The sequence below is a fragment of the Vulpes lagopus genome, chromosome 15 (genome assembly GCF_018345385.1).
Source record: "Vulpes lagopus strain Blue_001 chromosome 15, ASM1834538v1, whole genome shotgun sequence".
Taxonomy (NCBI): Eukaryota; Metazoa; Chordata; class Mammalia; order Carnivora; family Canidae; genus Vulpes; species Vulpes lagopus.
The window spans coordinates 34,892,130-34,909,234 of NC_054838.1; the positions used below are offsets into that span (position 1 = coordinate 34,892,130).

General features: G+C 36.3%; 1 protein-coding gene and 1 non-coding gene across 9 annotated transcripts in view; one reads left to right on the forward strand and one right to left on the reverse strand.

Moving 5' to 3' along the window:
- DLG2 (discs large MAGUK scaffold protein 2) overlaps positions 1-17,105 on the reverse strand; it is a 1,981,735-nt gene that overhangs the window by 980,804 nt on the left and 983,826 nt on the right. The gene's annotated exons all lie outside the window — the stretch shown is intronic.
- LOC121476707 lies at positions 12,047-12,153 on the forward strand. The gene has a single exon (XR_005983997.1). It is a non-coding gene; the product is annotated as a U6 spliceosomal RNA (small nuclear RNA).

Below are 17,105 nucleotides of genomic sequence, written 5' to 3' on the forward strand. Positions count from 1 at the left end.
CACCTTAGTTTATACAACTTTGTCTCTAATAGTCTTACATAATGGGAATTTTATTAACATCAAGTGAATTATGATTAAAGTATAATAATCTATGTTCATAGTATTGACCATAAACAATGATAGATTAGCCTTTGCTTGGTATTCTCTAAAACTGGAAAAGCTAAGTAATCCATTTAGAAAGTCTCCCATAAAAGTAATAAGTAATTTGCATCACTTTAAAGAATAACCTTAAGTTATCAGAGAAACTTCTTACATGGAACATCTCCTTCCTTTATGTTTAGGATTCAGGGGCTGAATAAGTACTAACTATACTCCAGAAGGAAAAAAAATATGTCTGTTTCTCAGAAGGTATTTTTTTATTTTTATTTATTTTTTTTTGGTATTTTTTTTAGATAAGAAAAATAGATAATAATCTATCAAATGGGCTTGGTGGGTGTGCCAGAAAAATGATATTGTACTGAGAAAACACTACAATTCCCAACTTACAGTTTCTTGATGTCAAATATGGAAGCATTTCTAAACTTATCTTTCTAAATATATTTTTAAGGTAGAATGTCCTTCTCCTTTCAATCTAAATGTAGTAATAATCAAATGAAATGAAAGAATATATATAAAATAAAAATGAACCTTATCCTTGGAAAGTGTGCTTATCCTATAATCCACACAGTACCTTTTCTTTGGACCCTAGGTCGAATGAATCCCTCCTTCAGGAACTATCGAAAATTAATAATAGCATTTATACTTCAGAATGTATAATTCTGAATTTATAGTATATATATAAATTCAGAATTAAATCAGAGTTTATATACATTTTGTCTCCCCTACAACATCTGGAATAATGCCAGTGCTTAGAAGCTTCCAAAGAAATCTTCACTAAGTGAGATTTGATTTAAAAGTTTACATTGACATCTACTAAAGTACCAAGTAGTCTGGTAATCATCAACAATGTTGGGACCTAAACAGCCCAGTGCTTAAATAAATGCTACCATTAATGACAATCTTCAACAATAAGGTAACCACTGAGGAGTACTCATGTTGCCCTCCAGAGTGCTCGATAACTATGCTGGTTTTTTTATACACTCTTCTTCAGTATTTTTTTAAAGATTTTATTTATTTATTCATGAGAGACACAGAGAGAGGCAGAGAGAGAAGCAGGCTCTCTGTGGGGAGCCAGATGCGGGACTCGAATCCAGGATCCTGGGATCATGATCTGAGCCAAAGGCAGACACTCAACCACTGGGCCGCACAGGTGTCCCTCTTCTTGAGCATTTTTAAAACTTGCCTCATAATAAAAATCATCTGAGATGTATGTTAAGAATGCAACTTCTCAGGCCCCTGACTAGAGATTCTAATTCAGTAGGTTTAAATGGGCACATGTATGCAGATTTTTATAAAAGGATTCCACATGGTTCTTATGGTGAAGTAAAATTTGGGGAAAACTAATTCTCACAGCAGGCCTTTCAATTAAGTAAGATGAACATATCGAGATTCAAGGTGTTTTTGTGACATGTTCAAGGTCATACAGTGAGCAAATGACAGAGCTACGGTTCAAAATTAGTTCTGCATGCTCCAAGGCCTATATAAGTCTACTACTCAACTTTTTCAGCCAAGGCAAACAAAAGGCGTTAGGATTAGTACTGTTCCTCAGACCTGAGGAAGCTATGTATGCCCTTGAACTAAACTCTGGGATGAATTGAAGCCAGTTTCCAACCAACTTAACTGGGACCAGAACGTGCACAGTAGCCTGTGACCAGAGCTAGAGCTGGTCTTACCTAGTTAAACTCTGCTTCAGCCTGACAAAGAAAAAATGACGATTTGGGGTCTCTGTCTTTGCCTTTGAATCTAAAGGCAAGCTCTTTTCTCAGCCAAGGTAATCAAAAGGCTTTAGGATTATTGCTGTTCCTTCTTACACATGGGCAACAGGCCAGGTGGCATTTCCAAAGGCAATAGGCATTTCTTAGTAAAACCATAAAAACAGCTCTGCCTGTGACCTCCTAGTAGGAAGACCATTATAACTTTTATGTTGTGCTAATCTTTTTCAGCCTTTCTGCATGGGAGAGTCTGTCTGTCCTCGAATTTCTTAGCAAACAATATCAACATTTATCAGGAACATCTAGTTGTATAGAGAACACTGCATGTTAATGGAGATCCAACTATTGCAGTGCCTTCGAAACATCAGGTTTGAGACAATATGGGGGGGATGTTACTAGCAACTCTATTTTGAGCTTTCACTTTGTTTGCCTTATTTGTTTGTTTCTCTTCTGCAGCTGACTTTGAGCTTCCTTTAGAACAGGGACTGTTTCTCATGTATCTTTAGATTTATAGGAGTTTGCACAGGGCAGAACATAATGAATACATGATATGTTTGCAGTATGAAATTGCAAAAGAATTTAACGATGTGATCTTAAGCAAATAGCCTAATCTCATTTGGTCTATTTCTTTCTCTGAAAGATGTAAGTAATAATAATTGGCCACCTATTTTACAGGGCTGTTGTGCTAATGGAAGGAGACATGAGAGAGCACTTTGTAAACCATAAAACATCTAATGTGAATACAAGATAGATGTATTATGTCCCATTCATCATTGCACTCTGTGGTACCTATCACAGTGCCTGGCCCAGAGCAGGTACTGAAACAACGTTTAACAAGTAACCTAAACCTCAATTTACCATGAACATGGCTGTGCTCACTTCGGCAGCACATATACCATGAACACAGCAGCACAGTGCCCAATCTCATCAAATTTTCATTTCAATTCCATATAGTACTCATATTATCATATTATAGATGAAAACAACATCACAATCAACAACAACAACAACAAAGCTTAACAAAGCTTAAAGGGACCAGTGACTTGCCCAAGGTCACATACAGTGAGTTGGGAGGATCTTGGACTGAACCATTCAGGTGTCATTTCAGAGTCCTTGTCCTTAACAGTTTATGAGCAAGAATGGAACTGGGATTAACAGAGGGACTAAAAGAGAAGAGGGGGAAGGAGAAGAAAATACAGGATAACCACTCAGCTAATGAAAGCTAACACAGAGGCGATTTAGAGATGTCAACTAGTGTCTCTATGTATAAAATGCATTTAAATATAAGATATTGGGGATCCCTGGGTGGCGCAGCGGTTTGGCGCCTGCCTTTGGCCCAGGGCGCGATCCTGGAGACCCGGGATCGAATCCCACATCGGGCTCCCGGTGCATGGAGCCTGCTTCTCCCTCTGCCAGTGTCTCTGCCTCTCTCTCTCTCTCTCTGTGTGACTATCATAAAATAAATAAAAATTTAAAAAATAAATAAATAAATAAATAAATAAATATAAGATATTGTCTTTAAAATAGACAGTACTCACTGCCTCAGTAGATTCTCCATAAGAAAACAAAAAGCAAACTCCAAAATCACTTCCTCCAACAAATTCACTACCAAAGTATGATGAGTGTGTTGAAAGCTCTTGAAACTGTCAGTATCTGCTTTGCTGGGACTCATCTCATCTGATCATTCATTTGACAGAGGAACAGCTTCAACTTCTGCAGTTTTCCTTAAATTGCTGAGATTTTTCCCCCCAATTAAATCACCCAGTGACAGCAGCAATTCTATTAGGCTACTTTCTTAACTCGGTCAGAAGGCAGAAAGATAACAAGGTAAGTCTTGCAACAATATAAATCATGTTAAGAACCATCACTCAGTGGCTTCGGATCCAAATCAAAGCTATGAAATACAGGATGACATTAGATGTTGAAATGAAAAATACCAACCATGTTTCTCTGAGACTCCAGCATTAAAACACGGCCACATTTTATGTAACAGTCTGCTCAGAGGATTAGTAAAACAGAGGCTGCAAAACCTGGAAATCCTCCTACCCACATTAAGCTAATTGAGTTGGAGACATCCAATTCATCACATTTGCAGCCTGATTTATAAGCAACTCACCCTGCCCTGGAGCAGAAAGTGAAATGTTATGAGCTAGCTATTCTTAAAATTTCAAACCCAGCAACTCTGAACCTGTCAATATCTTAATGGTACAGAGAAAAGAAGAAGAATCCAATTCAAGTGCACTTCTGTGACCCTGATGAAAAAATAAATATCCACTGCTCATTTGATGACTGACATTTCCATGAACAATCTAGCCATATATCGGAAACCCTCTGTGCCTGAATACTATGGCAAATGGATCATCATTTTAGCAAGTTGATGGGGTAATTTGAAATCAGTTCTTTGCTAGACTGCAACTTCCATTCAGCATAAAGAAAATAATCTTATGGCAGTTAAAACCCCAATTCAGAGAGGAGGGCTATTATAGCTCTTGGCTTGCATAGCTTATGATACTAACTAATAAACACAGAAAATTGCCTTAGGAGCACACATCAAAAATACTGAGAGGATGGGATCAGAAGCTGAAGTTCTGCATCTAGAGCACTCTCCTGGAGCAAATGCACCCTCAATCCTTCTCCTCTGGGCAAACCTGTTGATCACTGCTGCTGAGGGCTGCCAGGGAATCAGGCATGCCTCACCACACACTGGATTGGGAGCCTCCTATTCTTTGTCTTTTGTTTTTTTCCTCACACAAAATATTTCTTCTTGAGAAGGACAATCATGCCTTTCACAAAAACTGAGGCAGAGAAATGACAATCACAGATTCTCAGAGATGGAAGGGGGCTTAAAATTCATTCGACCCAAAAATTCTTACCTATGTATGGGCCTATGGTCCTTAGGGAGTCCATAGATGGGCTCTGAATGAGGCTTATATTCCCTGAAAATTTATGTACCATTTTTGTGGGTGTGTATTGCTGTACTTTTTAATCAGAAAAGACTCATAGTTTTCATCAATTTGTCAAAAAGGCTCATGACTAAAAATATTGTTGCCCAATATCTTATCTCATACCTGATTCATCTCTACTCAAATATCTTATTTGAGTATTTTCTAACCTCTGTTTGAACATCTTCAGTAATAGGAAGCTCACTACCTTATGAGCAAGCCCATCCTATCTTTCGTCAGGTCTATTTTTAAAATAAAAAGCAAGTAATAACAACAAATGTTGCATGACTTCTGTCCCCTCATTGTCTACCCTAGAGGTCATGGTGTCTATAGAAATTATTTCCAATAGTGGCTAATTGTAAACAATATGAAGCCAAGGACTACCATGTCCCCTGAGCTGAGTCTATTCTCCAAGGACAACATCACTCATGCCTTTAATTTTCCATCTGATGTGATTTTAATTCCCTCACTGGCATATTTTCCCCTCTTAGGAAGCACTCTGATTCGCCACCATTCTCCCCGAAATACGCTTCTTGGATCCTAAGGCCACACTTTGGAAAGTACAGAATTATCAGCTCTTTGTTCTTGGTGTGACAATTCCATGAGTGTAGCCAAAAACTATTGACTTTTGTGAAATTCCCACATACTGACAACTCTGTGAACTGACTGTATGCTGAGCACCCTCAAGCTCCTTTTTCCTTATCATGTGTTGCTTTGTCCTTCTCTATGAGCCATCCCTAAAAGTGGGAATGAGGAGAGGGAAATGGTATGGGAATTTCTCAGAGAAATAGGAAGGGAAGGTGAAGGTAGCCATAGGAATCTGGCAGGGGGTGAGTATTTCAAGCACAGATAGTAAAATTCAAGCTGACAAACAACAACCTCTTTAAACTTAAAAACTTCACTAAATGGGTTTATTATTGTCTTCAGTATACAAATGTGGAAATTGGAGCTCAGAGATATTCAATGATTTCCCAAATGGCATACTTCTGACACCAAGCCCACACTGCCCTGCAGCCTGGTGGTGCACTTAATAAGATAAGTATCTCCACTATGTAGATTGGTATTTTAGAGGTAGATCTTTTAAATTTGGGGTTCTTTTTAATATACCTATTTCATCAGTGTTTATGCAAATACACAACATGATATCACAGTTAACTAGTGATGAGGAAGATATTATTCATACTCGATCAAACTGGCACATAATTTAGCCAGGGAGATTTAGGAGGGGAGAGATCTTTTTGTCTAATGTCAACAATCCTGATTTGTCAGGCAGAGAGAGAAGCAGGCTCCACATAGGGAGCCTGACATGGGACTCGATCCCACGTCTCTAGGATCATGCCCTGGGCCAAAGACGGCACTAAACCGCTGAGCCATCTGGGCTGCCCTATAATTAATTTTAAATAAATTTTAATAATTATGTTTTAGTAATCACATTTAAATTTATAATTTTATTAATTAAAAGATTATGTAATTTTATGTATGTATTATATATACTATAGTATATATCATATATTTTTATATAATTTATAATTTTTATGAATTAAAATTTCATAACTAAAAGCTGAATACAGAAATACAGAAATATCTTTTTTTTGAATACAGAAATATCTTACTGTTCTTTGAGAGAATATACTAACAAAAAACTTATTAAATTTCTTCACATACAACATGAAAAGATAAAACTAGAAAATCTCTAGAGAACCAGCTCTGAAATTTACTTAATACAATTTTGAGCTTTTATAAGTGATCCATGACTTCTATGCATGCCCTGACTCAATGGCCCTTAAAGGGACCCTCTATTGGTGTTATATGTAAAGGGACTTCAATAAGAACCTCTTGAAAGCATTTTAAATAAACTTACCTGTGACCCCAAATTGGCCACGAACTCTAACACACTCAATGTTCTGCCAATAAAGAAGGAAGAAATCATCTGCTGTCACTGTGATTTTGGTGAGTCAGCTGGCCTAGGGGAATACATCCTAAGAGTGCTGCATTGGAGTTAAATCTGCTCAATTGACATTGGCAATTTCTCTGTGAGTTGGCAAAAATCAATTCAACTTTCTCTACCATATTTTCTCATAAAACATTCTCTCTTAAACAAGCATTATGAGGTCTCCTTTGTATATGCCTATACAAGAATTTAAAAATTGCCTTCTGGAATTCCATTTGTACTTAATAACCTTATTAAGTAAGGCTTCAATAAAAGCACTTAGTTACATAGTTTATGGTTACTAAATGATTAATGCACATCTTGATTTTCCTCATAGAATTTAAGGTCCTCGTAAACAGAGGCTCTATCTCTTATTTTATTGTCTTTAAGGTGTTTAGCAAAGGCCTGGTAAGACACATGACAAACATTTAATACATGCTGTGGCATCACGGGATTTAAGACAGTAGTTCCTCAAAGTTAGTGTGTAACGAAGTCACCTGGAGAGGTAATAAAAATATAGAACCCTAGGTTTGGTGAAGTAGGATGGGGCTGGACTTCTGGGTGATTCTGATATATATCTAAGTTTGAGAAACTCTAGTTTAAGTAACTTAATTGTTAGTAATGCCAGCCACAACAAATGCTGGACAGAGAAAATAGGACTAATAAATATAAAGTGTTCAAGTCCAGGCTTTGACATTTCTGACCAATGTGTTTTCAGGGAAACGTTTAAGTCCTTCGGGCCTAAGGTTTTCTCCCTCATCTTTCCTTTTACAATATGGAAAAGCTGGACCAGATCAGTGGCTTCCTGAGTTTCTTGACCTTGATCACAGTAAGAAATATATTTTACACTTTAAGGCAGTAAATACCCAAATGCATCCATGCTAAACTGAAGTAAAGGTCTCTACCTGTAATATACTCTCATATTTTCTATTATGTTGTTATTCTATTCTAAAATTACCAAGTAAATTGATTTCACATCTAATAATGAGTCAGTTGCAGCTTGAAAATGCTGGATTTGATTGTCCCTTTCAGTTTTAAAACTATGCATTTCTCATTTACTGGTGAATAATATAGGAAAGTGACTGAGAGTGAGAGGTATGATGTCAGACTAGCTGCATCATATCCCAGAGCTATCAAGGACTAACTGTGATCTTAGAAAAGTTTTTTCTAATCTCTCTGTGGCCATTTTCTTTTGTTCACAAAGTGGAAATAATAAGAAAACCTATCTTATAGGGTGGCTAAATGGAATAACTCAATACACGTAAAGCATTTAGAATATTGCCAATGTATAATAGAATTTCAACAAATACTGCATTTTACTACTGTTCTTTATCCTAAAACAGCCTCTAGGTAGAAAGGTTGATAAATGGATATGAATACAAAGAAAGAAAAAAATTAATGAAATTAGACTTTAGACCTTAGCAGCTACTTCATACCCCCTCCCCATGAAGGAAACCAGTGTATCTTTGTTGAACAAATATAAATGAGCAAGTAAAGACTGTTGATATGACCAAAATCTTGTTAAAGAGAACTCCAGGTTAACCTGATTTCAACAACAAAATTACACCTTGCAAAATGGTACTGGAGTGAATCCTTAGAGTTTACAGAAGTGGGATTTGATCCATATTTAGCATTACTGAAGTATGATTATAAATACATTGCTAGACATAGAATAAAAACTTTTAACTAAGAACTTTAAATACAGAGACTAGGAATTACATATCTAAGTCAATGATTCTCTCCAAGAGTCATCTTGAAAGGTTATACAAATGTTCTAACATGCTCCATAACTAGCCACCAAAGAAAATACCTTTTTATGCTTTAGTACAGTCTTGTTTGAACCATCTAACATCTGGTCATGCCCAACTTATTTGCTACACTTTATTTGAACTAGCCAAACTGACATTCATTTTCATATAAAAGACAACAGGTTTGGATAATACACCCTTGCTTAGCTGAGATGAGAGTATTCTGTAGTATAAAGCTATTGTCTCAAGGATAGTAAGTATTTTAACAAGAGTCCATCTTTTCTGAGAGCTCAAAGAGTTGGCTGATCTGAAATTAAGATTTGCTCTTTCATATACACTCATTTTCTACTTTTAAAAAATCTAATTACCTTTTACTGAGCACCTAGTAGGCATCAAGTTCTATGCTAAAGACTATTCATGTATTATCTCAAGCAATCCCTACAGCAATGCTGTGAGTTCCATATTAGTAATTATAGTAGGGAAGAGGTCAATAGATTTGCTAAAGAACACACTTAAGAAGTAAAGTAGGTAGAATTTGGATACAAGTAGGTCTGATTCTAAAGTCCATCTGCTTCCTACTGCATGCTATTACTTTTCCAATCAGTTGGGAAAGAGGTTAAAATTCTATAGCCCAATCAATGTCAACACTTATTTATGAATGTTTGTGAGATGTGGAATAATTTTTATGTATCTTTGCTAATAAAAAAGGAATTGAAAACATTATCATTAAGCTCATGTGAGGACAGCCTCTGTGAGCTTTATGTTTTCTTTCTTTCTTTCTTTCTAGAGAGAGAGAGAGAGAGAGGAGAGTGAGAGTGAGCTGTAGGGAGAGGCAGAGGGGGAGAAAGAATCTTAAGCAGTTTCTGCATCCAGCATGGAGCCCCAAGCAGGTCAAGACCCTGAGATCATGGCCTAAGCCAAAATCAAGAGTCAGATGCTTAACAGGCTCAGCCTCCCAGCCACCTACACATATGTTATTTCTTACTGTTACAGAAAGTCTTAGTAATAGTGAAATCTTAGTCTTGAGAAGAACTTCAGTATGTAACTAAGGAATATCTGCAGCTATAAGTAATCACTAATTATACTTATTTATGATTATTACAAGTATTCTTTTTTAAAAGAATATATATATTTATATATATGCTTTAATATAGATAACCTTTAATATATATAACCTAATATTTCTTAGAGAAAATTTATTATTGCTGTTGCTATAATTAGTATACAGATGAACAAAATAGGAGATTTAGATGCCATTCCACTGACTTATCTTTCCAAAGTCATGATGAAAACCTATTAACCCAAGGTGGGCTAGTTCTAGATAGCAGTTTTGAATTGTAAGATAATGTGGTAGGTCCTATGCCTATTATTTTCTTCTTCCCTTTCTTGAACTTCTGGCTGGAATATCCAGGATTATTTGAGGCATGCTATCAGTATCCTTTCCAATTTATGATAACTGAAGAAATGTTTCATTTGCATAGAATTTCGACCAGGAGCTTTTGTGTCTGGATTCAGTATATATGTCTGTCAAGACCATATTTCACTCAGCCATTTCCTTTCACCAAGGTCTGGGCATGGAACAAAAATGCATTATTCACAAGTATGCAAATCCCTGCCAAAACCTTCTTATGTTTTTAGTAACTAAGACTCAATTTAGCCTCACAAATCTTAGGTTTTTCCCTGAAGACCATATGCTTCCTGAACCATCAGCTCAGCTACTCCCACCATCTAGTGGCAAGAGACAGAAATGAACGAACTTTACATTTTTAAAAATTATGAATGTTCTAAAATAGCAAAATTAGCTTAGTTTTCTAATTAGTAATATTACTAAAAGCACTGTGAATAAAGAGGGAAAAAAACACATTTTTTTCAGTTAATGGTCAGGGCCCCAAGACTATTGGGTTCAAATATATTTCATAAGGTATTTCTTTCTCTCCCTTTTCTCAAATAGTTATCAAATAACAAGTATTTGAAAGACATCTAGTGTTTGGCCAACACTACTCTAAGCACTATAAAGAAGGTACATTTTTTAAATGTACAAAATATGATCCTCTTCTACTAGAAATGTATAACTCAATTAAGAAATATCAAAATACACATTGTGGTAAATCACTCACTGCCTCATAGTCTCTCAGGAGGCCCCCTTCTATCCAAAAACCCTGGCATGGTGGTACTGTCTCCTGTAATGCAGTCATCAGCAATCTCCCCACTTCCCCTGGGCAATCCTGGCAATACTGCTTCAACTACACTGAAGGCTGCAAAGCTCGCTTTCTAGATCAGACTGCTCTCAATTCCCAGATCTCTATTTCAAACTGCATATGAAATCCTTCAACCTGGGTACAACAAAAATACCTCAAGCTTCATTATGAAAACCCAAACTCATAATTTTTTCACCTTACCCTAAAATCTACTCTTCCTTTGGCATTCTTGATTTCATTTCATGATACCTCCTCTGTGCAGTTAATTTTTTAAAAAATGTGAATTAATCTCTATTTATCTCTCTCCTCTGCTTTCTATACTTATTAGGTCTCAAAGTTTTGATGATGGCTCTTCCTAAATAAGCTTTCTAGTCTATCCCTGGTCCCACCCCCAATGCCTCTGCTTTATCCCAGAGCTTCTCCACCTCTGGTGTTTTACCTGATGCCCTCGACTGTGATATCACTGTTTTCTTGTTTTTCTTCTTCTCTTCTACATGACATGAGTAATACTCTAATTTACAAAACTGACCAGGTCTCTCCTCTTTTAAACTGTTGTAGTCACTCTTCATTACCTACAAGGCAAAATCCAATTTCCACACAGGACCCTTCCTTACTTGTTCCTACCCATCTCTCTCGCTTTATGGCATGATTTTGGCCTGGTACTTCTTCCATCATCCTTTCATTCTCTCTCTCTCCTTCTCAACCATTTGCAATTTCTAGAATTCTTACATACTGCTACAAAATTGCTGGAATCTAAGACAATGATGACCTCTCTCCTACAGCTCTTACTTTCTTCAAGTCAAAAATGACCTCCTCTATTATGCTTTCTCTGACCACATCCACCTCTAGCACTCCAACTTTAGAGAAAAATTAAACCACTTCTCTGTCTCTTGGGAAATTGCCTGTTGTTTAATCCTTTCTTTATTGCACATAATATGACATATTTTATGTATGCATTTCCAAGTTTATTAATCTAACTATAGCATGTAAGCAACTTGAATGAATGTTCTCTGTATCCTCAGGGAATAACATAGAGCCCCAGCATACAGTAGGAGTTCAAAGAAATTCTATTGTACAAAAGAATGAATAAATGAATCAATCAACCGAAACACGTAAGAGATTTGTTCATTTTAAATTTAACTGCATCTCAGAAATGCCAGATGATTTTCCCAAGTTTATCTAGCCAGAAAATGCAGAATCAGAATTCAAATGCATATTTTTTGGCTCCAAAGCCCATGATGTTATACAACAACCATAATACTTTCTGCCTGGAAGTAATGAAGTCATGAGCTGGGATAGTAGCTGTGGATACAAAGAGGAAAATGAGAACACTAAGATATTTGAAAACAAAGAAAAGATTAAGATGAAGAAAATTCCAAAATGAATCCCAAAATTTCTAGTTTAGAATATTGGAATAGTGCTCGCTTTGGTAGCACATATACTAAAATTGGAACGATACAGAGAAGATTAGCATGGCCCCTGCGCAAGGATGACATGCAAATTCGTGAAGCGTTCCATATTTAAAAAAAAAAGAATATTGGAATAATATTAATATGTCACTAACAATAAGGATAGCTATCATTTTTTAATGTACTTCTCATATGTCAAGCTCTGATCTAAAGTCTTTGTATAGATTTTTCTCACTTAAATGTCATAGAAGATATAAATAGATGCCGTTATTTTACAAATATAAAAACTGAGGCTAAGGTAGGTTAAGTACTGAGGAAGCTCACATAGCTAGTAAGTAGAGGACTCAGTATTTGAATCTGGTTGAGTCTGATTTCAGGGCTAGAATGAATTTTTATATTATATTTCCTATTGGTTATATTAGCCTTGGCCTATATCTCTGTTATAGATTTTTCAAAAGTGTATCTGTCCAACCAAAAAATTGCTTTATTTGGAAGAAAGGATTCCATGACCAAATATGTTTGGGAAATACTGCATAATAACCGTATCTCCATCTCAGGGGTTTATAGTGCATATTATCATATTAAAAACTGGAGAAATCCTTCAAAAAGTTAATGGACTTAAATTCTCAAATGTTGGGCAGCCTGGGTGGCTCAGCGGTTTAGCACCGCCTTCAGCCCAGGGCTTGATCCTGGAAACCCGGGATCGAGTCCCACATCAGGCTCCCTGCATGGAGCCTGCTTCTCCCTCTGCCTGTATCTCTGCCTCTCTCTCCTTGTCTCTCATGAATGGATGAATGAAATTTAAAAAAAAAATTCTCAAATGTTTTCAGTATTCATGTCTTTATTTTCTTTATAATAGTAACAAAATTCCACTAACACCACTTGATGAAATACTGGGAAATACTGGTCTAGTTTCATTTGGGAAATACTGTCCTAATTTCATTATAGATGCCAATAAGGGGAGAAAGAAGAAAAATAAAACAAGGACAAGATATGATCTAGTTACAGGAGCTTGCACATTTATTAAGAGCAAGACAAATGTAATGTCTAGAGGAAAGGCAAAGTATAGTTATACAAAAATTATTTAGAATAATAAAACAAGATGTATATTTTTAAAAAGCTAACTATGGAAACTGTATGTACCATAAGATGTCATGACCAAGTAAAGTCAGACAAGAGTTAATAGGAAAGGCTTCATGGAATAAAAGGACTTATTATATTGTTGGATAAAATACACTTTCCTATAAGCAGGTTTTGGCAACTTTGGTAAGGAAATAACAGAACAAAGTACACTTTGTTATCTTTCTTGCCTACAGTTTCTCCACTTTTCCCCATATATATTTAACAAATGCATAGTTGTCCAAGGGTATAGAAGTATATTCTAAGTTCTTATATTCTGACTTTTCAATGAACTTCTAGAACTGTTTATTTTGGTCTAAATGAGAATGACAATATAGAAAATCATATTTATCTGATTAAAGAAATTCACATTAATCTATGAAAAACAGCTTTAATATTCCTTCTAAGTAGTCATTGAATCTAAGATAGTTTTAACTGTAAGATACACCATTTTTTAATGTACCTTGGAGATGATGCCAATTTTAGTTGCAAGATGCCATTTGTTTTAAGACATTTCAGGTATGTAATATATGAGGAAATATCAGGTGTGAAGTTGATGAAATTCTGTATCTGTGATGATTAAGGCAGGGAAAAGAGGACAACAGAAAGGGGAAAATTAGAAGTCTGTACCTGGATTTCCTGTTTGTTTTGATATCAATGTCACCAACCTCACAGAAGGTAATTATTTATGAGTGTTCATATTGCCACTTACAAATAATTAATCCAGCAAGTCTTTTTGAAGGACTAAAGACATCATAATGAAAAAAAAAAACAACACAAACCCTGTTTGTGAGGGTGTTAATATAATGATGGTAATATTGATAGTAAATTTATTAAAACAAAGCCAGTGGTTATGAGGAAAAGCAGAAGTAGAACCAGTTGGATTTCTGGCTTAACAAATATCTTGTTAACATGAAATAGAACTTTATTCATTTATTGATTTGTTGCTGAATGTGTAACTTTTACATTGCCTATTTCTGAAAATGGTAAGATAGTTTATAAAATTATGCACATATAGAATGAATATTTTAAAATAACCAAATAAAAATTATAGAAATAGATCTTGTCGGGTCCTGAGAAGAATCCACATGTTGGTTACAGTTGGCTGGACTTACTTGGGATCTTCGATGACACATGTACCTACTGTGAGTACTATATCTATCTTTTTTTTTTTAAAGATTTTATTTATTTATTTATTCGTGAGAAACAGAGAGAGAGAGAGAGAGAGAGAGAGAGAGAGGCAGAGACATAAGCAAAGGGATAAGCAGGCTCCATGCAGGAAGCCTGATGTGGGACTTGATCCTGGGACTCCATGATCACGCCCTGAGCCAAAGACAGATACTCAACTGCTGAGCCACTCAGGTGTCCTGAGTACTATATATTAATGAAGAAAATACTTCAATTGCTCAAGACAAACTGTGTCCCTCTTGCCATGGTACACATTCTTATAATATCAAAGGATTTTTCAAAAAGAAATGCTCCCAGATACTAGTTTGTGCTTGTTTTGTCTTGTTTTGCCACAGAAGCAGAATATATTCCTTTGGGACTTTACCACTGGGTAAATTGAGGTATTTTAAAGATAGAACTTAAAAAAAAAAAGATAGAACTTATTTTCCTTCTATTTCCTCATAAAGTTTCCATTTATCACCACTCTTGATGACTCTCACTTAGAAAACTAAATTTCTTGCACATTCCCTTATATATCTGCTTAATAGTTGTTTTTAATGATGAAATTACAATATTGCCATTTGGACAAAGGAACTTCTCCTTTTACATACATGGACCCAGTAAATGAAAATTTGAATCTAAGACCTCTTTATTTTTTTCTCTTTTTTTTTTTTTTTTTTTTTTTTTTTTTTTTTTTAAAGAAAGAACCAGAGTTAATTCTCTCTCCTAGGATTTTTTTTTTTTTTTTTTTTTAAATTTTATTTATTTATGATAGTCATACAGAGAGAAAGAGAGAGGGGTAGAGACACAGGCAGAGGGAGAAGCAGGCTCCATGCGCCGGGAGCCTGATGTGGGATTCGATCCCGGGTCTCCAGGATCGCGCCCTGGGCCAAAGGCAGGCGCCAAACCGCTGCGCCACCCAGGGATCCCGAATCTAAGACCTCTTTAAAAATAGAACAGTTTAGAGACAGGTGATGTAGCACAGGAATGATAAAGAATATAAGCTTTGGATCCAGAGAGATCTGAGTTATAAATACTTGCACTCCTGTTTACTAGTTCTTTGATTGAAAGGAACTATTTAACTTCAAAATCATGTATAATCTTGTAGAAGTAAAATGAGATAAATGAAGGAAATGATTTTAAGGCACTTGTCATGATAGGTGGCTAAAGATAATAACAAGATCAAAAACATTTGGTGAGTGGTTGGTTATTCTGTGTCAGGCTCTTTCTGAGCAATTTACATATATTACCTTATTTAATTAATACACAAATCCTATGAGATAAATCTAATTGTTACTTTCATTTTACTAATGAGGAACCTAAGATAGAGAGGTTAACTTGATCCAGGTCACATAGCTACCAGGATTGAAATTGAAATTGAGGTATTCTAAAGTCCAGGTTCTTAAAAATAAGCCTGATTGTCCTCCCTCCTCCTTCCCTCTTCTGCTCCTTCTCTCTCTCTCTCTCTCTCTCTCTCTCTCTCTCTCTCTCTCTCTCAACAGATACTCTGTAAAGAGTACTCTCTAGATATCTGGGGTCTCACAGTAGCTAAGCTTCAGGAATGTGAACTCCTGTTGGAGAGTGAGAATAAGTAATAGATAATTAGAACTCAGGTCTTTTAAGAAAGTGATAAGTAGGTTTAAAAATCATGTTTTAGGGATCCCTGGGTGGCGCAGCGGTTTGGCGCCTGCCTTTGGCCCAGGGCGCGATCCTGGAGACCCGGGATCGAATCCCACGTCAGGCTCCCGGTGCATGGAGCCTGCTTCTCCCTCTGCCTGTGTCTCTGCCTCTCTCTCTCTCTCTCTGTGACTATCATAAATAAATTTAAAAAAAAAATAAAAATAAAAATCATGTTTTACTGCCCTTTGTTTCACTATGATCTATTATGATGTGCATAGTAGAGACCCAATTAATATTATGGAATTGACTTAAATTGAAAAGAAAATTCTCATGCTTTATTATAAGCCAGTTTCTTTTGTGGAAGATTCTAGGTAGCATCTGAAGAGAAAGCATCCCCATCTCGAGGCAAAGAAAACAAATTCTGTTGAATTCACTGCAAAATTGCATTGCTCCTTCCAAACCCATACTTCACAATGGCCAAGGCAATCTAATGAAAACAGGCTAAGCAAGCCCATCTATCAACCCAGGCAGCAAGTGTGGACCAAAAGCAGATGAATCTTAGAACCGAGGCTTCCAGTGAAAAGCAGTAATGGAAGAAATGATTGTCAAACCTGCAACACTCAGGTTGTTGGGCTAATGATTCAGAGCTTCCTCAGTGAGGCATTTCAACTGTTATCTAGCAATCTCCCGCTCGGCTCAGGCATGCCATATGTAAATTTCTAATTAATACTGGATCGCCGCGTGACTCCGAAGCACAATTCAGGCATTATCTAACTGTGGGGTTTGCATCCTCACTTCCCTCTTTTAGTGCTTGACCCAAGAGGACCAGACAGATCAAAAGAACAAAGAGGTTGAAAATATGCCAGGTCTAATTGAGAATGTTAACCTTCTCAGCATTTCTCTGACTCAAATAGGCTTCCTTTACGAGAAAAATAACACATTAGATTTTAACCACGGCAGGTTCTCCAAACACTTGAACTTTGATAATATAATAATCCCTTAACAACTTGATTGGGAAATGTGTCCTGCTGCTACAAAAATACATGCACTTGAGCCTGCCTGTGCTGAAGCCAGCTCATATTGGCTTGTGAAGCGTCATTTGCTTCTTTTTTTCCAAATGCAGTCAGCAGCTTCAGGTTGGTAGCCTGAACTCAGCCATGA